Source organism: Silene latifolia, chromosome 2 (genome assembly GCF_048544455.1).
Source record: "Silene latifolia isolate original U9 population chromosome 2, ASM4854445v1, whole genome shotgun sequence".
Lineage (NCBI taxonomy): Eukaryota > Viridiplantae > Streptophyta > Magnoliopsida > Caryophyllales > Caryophyllaceae > Silene > Silene latifolia.
The window spans coordinates 105,801,398-105,810,670 of record NC_133527.1 but is presented as its reverse complement, the minus strand read 5'-3'; positions in this window follow the sequence as shown (position 1 = coordinate 105,810,670).

The window sequence follows — 9,273 nt, the reverse complement described above, 5'->3', positions numbered from 1 at the left end:
TGTTAATAATGCGATTAGAGTATATAATACCTCCGTCATTGTTCTTAAATCACTTTTCAAAACCTAATTACTGTGAGAAGAGAAATCAAACTACGTCATTAGCTTTAATCGCATTGTTGGCAAATCCCGAAGCTTGGAAGGTCGGATTTTACTTTCCTTTATACCGTTGTGATCCTTACGTCGAGGGTAAGACCTATATACCATTTTTATGATGTTTCTTTAAAGTTGGTTAAACCCTAGTTTGGGGGATTTGGGGGTTTTGTTGTTTGTATGATTGGTAGTGATTATGTGTTTGTATATTAGGAGGAGGATTCGTAGAGGAAGCTTTTTGATAACAGCTGTGAGATCGTCTGATTGTTGTGCTTTCCAGGTAGGGTTTCCCTACTCAGTATTATTTAAATATGTGTGGTGATTGTGCTGTAGTTAGTGATTGTTGATTGATTCAGACGGTTGTTGTTGTTGTATTGTGATTGTGATTGTTTGTCTCTGGTTCTCGAGATGCGTTCTCGGCTGAGTGGAGTCACTTGCGGGAGTGGCTTCACGCCCTAGTTTCGCCCTTCGTGGAACCCGCCACGGAAGGGGATTTGCACATTAATGGGACAGGGTTATCGCTCGGTATGATGAGCGGGGATTTGGTGGGTACGGCTGCGGTCCCCCACTGGCAGGGCCGGTCCAGTGGATAGTCGGTGACGGAGATGGAGTGGAGTGGATGATTGTGTATGATTGTTTGAGCTGTATTGGTTACTGTATTGTTGGTTATGTAAATAGTACTGACCCCGTTTATTGTTTTAAAACCTGCGGTGATCCATTCGGGGATGGTGAGCAGATATTTAACAGGTATGAGTTGAGTACTGGGATAGCTGGGATGTGCCACGGTCTGATGATAGAAGTCTTCCGCTGTAGCTAGTAGTTTTCATAAACACTTCAGTTAATTCAGTAGACAGTCAGTTTGAGAACATGTATTCGTACTTTTGGGTTTTGGTTTTGAGATTGTAACCTTTCACTAAAGTATTTCTATTTAAACGTTGTTTCATTATTGTTTATTTGATTATCATTGCCTCGGGTAACCGAGATGGTAACATCCTTATACCTGGGTGGTCCTGGTAAGGCACTTGGAGTATGGGGGTGTTACACCAAGTGAATATATATATATATATATATATATATATATATATACATATATATATACATATATATATATATACATATATATATATATATATACATATATATATATATAGATATATATATCCTCACCTTATCCTAACCTCACCTTATCCAAACACAAACACAATCTACACCTACACCAATCATCCTTATCTCATTTCCTTATCCACCACCAATTTTTAGAGAGAAAGATGAGAGAAGAGAGAAGGGAGAAAAAGGAAGAGAAAATGGAGATTTTGTCCCTCTGCCTCGAAATCGTAAGGTAATACCGTCTTAAACTAGTTTATATATTATTTAATTTATATCTTTGACCCGCCTCGACTTTGACCCGCCCAAGGACCGTCGCTGACCACCATAGACCACCGTTGACCGTCCAAATGGTGGTTTGACCATGTATTTTATATGGGTTGTTGTTGTTGTGTGACCGTCTTAAGATGGATCTTTACCTAGGTTGTCGTGACTTATTTGGGGAGACTTTAGGTGGTTATTGTTGTGAGTTGAGTGGGGGATCATGGTGGTGGTCTTGGGTGGTGGTTAGGGTGGCCGTAGGTGATGGAAAAATGGGTGTCAAAGGTGGTTATACGGGTTAGGTTAGTCGGGTTATGTTTGTGTGTTTGTTATTGTTGTTGTTGTTGTCGGTTATGGTGGTAGCCGTGGTGGTTGCTAGTGGCGACATGGGCCAGGGACACTGTGGGGTGGTTGGCGGCGGCCGGCCTTGGCCGTGGTTGGGTCGTTTGTGTAGTTGTTCATGTTGGTGTCGATGTTGTTGTTTGTTATTGGTGTGGAGAGCCGTGGTGGCTGTCATTGCTGGCGGTGGCCACCATGGTTGTTGGTAGTGGTCCATGATGGCAGCCACCAGTGGTAGGTGGTGGTTTGCCATAGGTTTTGAGCCGTTGTTGCGAGTCTTGGGTAACTTTAAAACGGGTTTTGTTTATTTAATTATATATTTAATTTGATTAGATTAATTAGTAATTAGATTAGTTATTAGTAATTATATTTAATTATCGTAATTAGGTACGTGCCGACTTTATGGAGGAGCATATTTGTATCCGGTTGCTTTATCGTTTAGCGGGATTTGTTAAAAGGTAGGTTAATCCTACTCAGTTTTAATATATATTTGAATGGTCATGTGAGTCGTATTTTAGTGATCTTTGCATAATAACATGATATTGGTTAAGATGACTTGATGAGTCGGTAATTGGCATATTGTGTGCTATCTTGCATTTATTGTATTTGACATGTATATTGGAGGATGTGACGGTTTATGTTGGTTACTTATTGTTGAGGAGACGTGTGGCGTTTGGGAGACCGTCTCGCGCTCAGGTCGCCTCTTAAAGATTCCCACTCCAAGAGGGATGTGCATATTAATGACTTGAGTTTGGAGGGACTCGTGTAGTTGAGACACGATGTCTGGCAGGGGGATCCGGTTGGCTTCCGAACCCGGTACGCCTGGGCGTGTCCCGGTACCTATTTGTGGTTGTCGGTATGTCTGGGCGTGTCCCGGTACCGTGGTGGTTGCGGGTACATCTGGGCGTGTCCCGGTACTAGAGTAGTGGTTGTTTGATAGCATTTTATTCATATTATAGTCATGTTGCATACTCACACACTTTTAGTTTTCTCATACTTTATTTATTGAAACTGACGTTTGTGTGTCTGTGTACTTGTCACCTGTTTCCGGGATGACATGTGTCAATCCATGTGATATTTCAGATCATATGGGGAGCAGGTTGAGTACAGGTTTGCTTATTGATGTGATCGGGATTCGGGCCGCACTACGGACTTTGGACTCGAGTACGTAGCCACTTTGTGGATTACATAGTCATAGACGAGTTGTATTTCATTTATTCATTAGTTTATGTTTGTAATAACTAAACTTGTTATTTATTTAATGAAGTTTCTTAATTGTAATTCCGATTTCACTGCCTCGGGAAACCGAGAAGGTAACATTTCCTAATTACCTTGGCCGGGTAAGAAGAGGGTGTTACAAAGTGGTATCAGAGCGACGATTTTAGAACCTAAACCAATGAACCAAAATGAATCTAGGAGTGTCTAATAAAATGAACCTGACATGAGTACAATAGGAGGTCGGTTGTGGGTAAGAAGGATCCCTCATTTCAAAACTAGATCCTATTATTTCGGCTGGTCACTACGTGAGTTGTTATGAGTTGGGAAACGTGAAGTGAAATATTGCATGAATATACTTGTGTTATAGTTTTGTTGGACATCTTGCATGATATAGAGGTTGTGTGGTGAATGACAACATGTGATAGTTGATAGGATGAAATGGAAATGTTTACTTGAGTGAGGTATATCTGATATGAGTGGAGGATTGTTTCATGTGAAATGCGATTGTTTGTAAGAGTGTTGCGTGTTTGGATATGATGAGTTTTGAAACCGTAATTTGCATGGTTGATAGTATTCTTACATGGTGTAGTTATTCAATTGTTACATGTTAATATGTGAAATATGGATGAAAAAGAGTAATGTGTATAACGTGTTTTGAAAGTGGTTATTACGTGTTGGTGTATGAGGGCACTAGCCCCGTCCTTTGGCATATTAATACCGCATATATGTTTGGATTTCACTAGTGCCATAATAGAGTGTGATTAGTAATAGTTGTTAGTAAAGTAACCGCTAGTATAAAAAAAGTATTCCTTAGTCGAAAATTGCAAACCATAGAGAGGCACCCAACCGAGTGCGAGCTAGTACTTGACCAAGTACCAGTTACTCGACCGAGTGGACCAATTTCCAGAAACTAAAAAATTTCTGGAAGTGAGTCACTCGATCGAGTGGAGAGGGCACTTGACCGAGTGGACTCAACACTCGACCGAGTGCCGTTTTCCGGGTTGTGAAATTCGCGAAATTTGCATTATTACCTTATTTCTTGCAATTCTTCATCGTTTCTCGTAACAAAAATACCAAAATATCTTTAAAATTTTCCTAAACTCCATTGTAGATGTTTGTTGCTTAGACTTAAACTTTCTACTCCATTTTATTCTCTTAATTCTTGCTAATTAAACAATGTGAGTGGTTTTCTCATTGCTCTTAATTTGTTCCAATTTGATTTTGTTTAAATCTACGCTAATTCCTTCAAATCTCGTCAATTAATTGCATGCCTTGTTTAATTCTTGATATTAATTACCTTTTATACCATTTATGATGTCACGTGTAAAATTTTATGTTGAATCTTGCCCGAAAATTTTATGAATCCGAAAATATGTATTCTTGAGTCAATAATGATTTGGTGTTTATTTCTTGGTTTGATCGTTCAACAAGGACTTAACCTTGGTTGTTATTGCTTACTCTTGTTATATGTTTGAAATCTTGTCTTGGAAATTTTGTTCCGAGAATTTTGAAACCTTAATGTTCATACGTAAATTTTGATTTTTCCTGTTTAAAGACTTAATTTAGTCGACTAATGATGCTCAAGAATCCTGTCGTGCTTAAGTTTTGATTTTTCTCGGTTAGTAAGGTCATGTATTAATTTGAATCAAAATTTTATCTTAAAATATTGTTCAAATATTTTGAAATCTCATTTTGAAACGAATGATTTTGATCTTTGCACTAAAGACTTGATCCAGTTATTTCTTGGTATTTCGTAGTTGTTGATGTTGCATTGTGTTGTATTAAGCTAGCGGTGTTGCCTTACAAAATGTTTCAAGTTTTGGCATTTATGTTAGTTATACCGACAAATTCGATTTTTATACTCCATTTTCATATAATTATGTCATAAAGGTTTAAATGTTATTTAATGATGTTAGGCATGGTCTCAAAATTTGAAAATATTATTTTAAAGTTTTCTTTAATTAATTGAGTAATAAGATTTCAATTTTGTTAATAATGCTATGTAATGTCTTAAGTTCAGAATTTCGCCTTAAAATCTTGCCCAATTTTTTGGATTTCCATGTGTGAAAACTTGGCTTAATTGTCTCATAGTGCCCAACCTTTGTTAATGATTATATGTGCGGAAAATTATGGCGTTGATGCTCAAATTTTGATTCTGTGTGCTTAATACTTAGTTTTATTGTGTCGCAAGCTTACAATTTTGTTAATAATGCGACGTATTGTCCTAAATTGGAGAATTTTATCTTAAATTTTCTTCAAAGATTTTTTTATATATACCCAACCTTTCATGCCAAAGTTTGATTTCATGCTTTGTCATTGGTTTAACCATGTCAATTGCCGATGTTCAATAATTTGTTGTGTATTACCTCGAATTAGGACCATCAATTGTGTGATTTTCCTTCATTTTATTTTTCCACGTGTGTCTTAAAGGTCATGAACACGAGACATGTGTTTTAGTAGGGTTAATATGAGCTTAGTCTTTTGATGTGGATTTGAACCATGTGTGAGTAGGTAGGTGTATGAATCATATTTGGAAATTAAGAATAGAAGAAAGTGAGTTTAGCTTGCGTAAGGTGTCTTGAATTGGGTACGATGAGTGTATGAAATAATTTGTGGATAATGAGTAAGGTGTAATTTAGGTTGAACATTTGTTATGTATTTGAACTTATGGATAGTGAATGAGGTTTGGATTGCATGTTGAGGGATATTGTCATTGAGCATGACTTGGAAACTTGGGTCGATTGATAATTAAGATATATGATGGTGGAATTAATATTACCAAGTTTGGTTTTCGCGGTCATAAGAGTAAGAGTGTGGCATGTAATGCTTCAGGATTCAATCATATTGTTGAGGTATTTAATCATTCGTGTTATATAGTGTAACCTTTTGATATAAGTAGATGTGTATAAGCGTGAAAATAGTTATGTGAGACTATGACCCTATGAGTGGTGGTTTAGATGTTTTTTGTAAAATTGCCTCCCAATCGTCAAGTAAGGCGCCCGTGGTATACATCGTGAGCTTGTTGTAGTATTTCGTTGAGTTGAAATATTGTTGTAGATACCCGTATCCGTCGATATTGGAATTTATAGAGAACCCGACAAACACCCGATGATGATAGGACGACATGTATTCACTAGTTGGCATTGTCATTGTTTGGGTTCGTTTTACGATGTAGAATGGGCGTCGTCGATGAAGCGTTTTATTAATGATATTTAATTTAAACGTTTTATTGCTTTTTTTAATTTAAATGATGTTTAAATTAAAAGTTTTAATTCAATTATTTTGAATTATTTTCTCAAGTTTATTTTATTGAAAATAAAATAAATATTTGATTTAAAAAATCATTTTATTAATATATTTGATTTGAAAAATCATTCATTTTAATGTGTTATTTGATTTGAAAAATCGAATTTGAAAATTGAAAACTCGTTTTAATCACACGTTTTGGAGCTCGATTATAGCTCGGTTTTTGAGCCTGTTTTCTTTACGAGTTGGCACGAATCTCGAGTACACTAACCAACCTAGGCTTTTACCCATCCAACCCCAGTTCGAACCCTCATACCCACGTCCCAAATCACGACCAAAACAGCCCAAACACCACCCGCGCTGCTCTATTTTGGACAACACCAAACCCGACTTTCCAAGCCCGAAACCCGCTCCAAACTATTAGAAAACCCGTGCCCATGACAACCCATCCACACCTGACTATCCTAACCATATTACCATGCCTTTCCCACCAAGAAAACACACCCTAAACCCTCGAAATAGCTGTTGGACAGCAGCTATGCGAAACGGACCCAAGCTGTTGTTCACCCTTCGAAACCCTACTTTAACTCCCTATAAATACCTCCCCTCTGCCATACTTTCATTCCTCTAGGTTCTTTCCACATCATACTGCAAATAACAACCATCAATCATCCAAAAAAACCCCAAACTAAAGCCGTGACAGCCGCTTGAAAACAGGGACACAAATCTTGTTTTCGAGTTTCTGTCGTGGTCTTTGGCCTTGATTCTCGTGCACAAATCCTATTAAAACTTCTGGTTTATTTCCAAATTCAAAAACTTAAGTCTTTCTAGTTTCCAAAACATCTTTCGGATTGAAAAATCGTTGAGAAACGAAGTCGTGGTGAGTGATTGAAAATCGTTGCTCAAGTCTGCCTTTTGAACGTGTTGTTTCGTGATTTCAAAATTCAATTTCAATGTCTTCGTCGACGACGGCCCCTCGAGATAAAATCTACGATCGATTACGACCCAAGACGGTGTCAACGATACATGTAGGTTGAGGGTGCATCAAATCCTCCTTCTTTCCCTTTTTATTTCGTTATTTTTATTTGTTTTTCTATCGCTTGTTTTATATATTATACATCGTCTAACATCGTTAACTATGAAACATTAGTATAGTATGAGTATGAGTTAAAATGCCATTCCGAATACCCGCGTTGACTTGAGTTGGGAAAAAAATCCGCCAGATTGGTCGGTCGTATCCTCTTCTCATTTACATATCCTCGTATTTGGAATCGGACAGAATTAAATCAATCTAATTGACGTAGTATGTTATTTGTACCTTTGTTTTAACTTTGATTTTTTCATTCATCGTAATAGTAGGCCACCTTTACACAATTCTTTCAACTAATTTAACACCTCAATTTAGTTCGTTAATTCATTAGGCATCTTAGGAGTAAAATAACATTATTGTAAATGAAATTTGCAATCTTCTAATTTTTAATTGAATTCATCTTCACATTCACTAATTTTCTCGCTAGCATGGAAGTGCGTGCTTAACACCTTTCCATTTGCACTCGTTGACAAATTAGAATTGTTTTTAACCTAGTTCGTAATTATTTAATTTAATTTATAATTAATTAACCTTTAATTTGTTTTACTTGTTTATAATATTGTAAATTTTGTTTTTATTATTTTTTAAGGTTCAAAATATGTAAATTTAATTTAGTGAATTTTTCCGTAATTTATTTTTGATTTGAAATTAAAATGCAATTAACTTTGTTTTCTACAAAAAACCTTTGCATCGTGTCTGTTTCCGACTTCGATCTGTAATCGCACGGTCCGCGATTTTGATTTCTTTTCTTCTTTTGTTTCTTTAATTGTTTACTAATCCTATTTTAATAAATATGGATTGGTGAATAATTTTAATGAGTTGGGTTCAATTTAATCAATAAATTGTACCTAATTTATTTCAAACCTTTGTATTTGTTCAATTTAATTTAATTAGTTTAGTTCTAGTCTAATTTGTTTACTAATTAATAAATCGGCTAACATCATTAATCAATCTAACTTAGTTTTAGCCTTTTTGTTTACATTTATTTTATTTGTTAAGTCATAATAGTTTAAGTTGTTTTTTGTTAGTTTGTATTGTAATTTTGTATCATGTATATAGGTTTTATTTTAATTGAGTCAAAATAATTTCGATAGTTGTTGTAATTAGATCGAGTTGTGATTTATTTCTCGTTGTGTCGGCATGAAATGCCTGGGTTGTAATAGGATAGATCCCAATGGCTCCCCCATTCCTCCTAAGCCGTGTTTGCGCATCTTTTATTTCAAATCAACCAACATGCTAAAACAACTTTGACAAAGTTAGTATTCATGCATTAAACGACATAGAAATTATTGTCACATGTTAGGGTTTTAAAACGATGTTTGCATATCATATATCATAGTAGCTACGACCTTGTTTGAAATCCGATACTTGACTTAGTAGAGGCCGTTATTGACGGGCAGGGTTAGGTGTCCTTATGGGTTTCCTAACACGTACCCTCACCCCTTATTCAAGATCTATGGTTTGTGGATCCGTCTAAATACCATTGGATTACGAGAGTCATTCAAATCGAGTGATATAGGGTACAAGTCTTTATCTTTAATCACTCGTAGTCGATTGGCTTTATGCTTTTCGATGAAAGGTGTAAAGTTGACTTGAACGGTTCCAAGTTCCCAAAAAACTTGGTGGCGACTCTAATTTGTCTTAATTCGATTCGAAAGAACCTCAAGTCGATTATGCCTAGTGTGGATCCCGCGGACGCAGCTCCCGAGGGCCTTGTCCACAGTGTGGCGACTCCGCTGGGGAAAAGAGGACTAGTTACACTTTGTTTCTAGGGTCTTTTCCTCCGAGGTGAAACTTGAAAAGAAAGTATTAGAAAGTAAAACATTACTCGTACTGCTACGATTCATGCATAAACCCTTAAGGACTTTCCCGGGCCGTCCCAGCGCTTCTTTGTGACGCGTGGGGGTCGACGTCCCACTATGCCA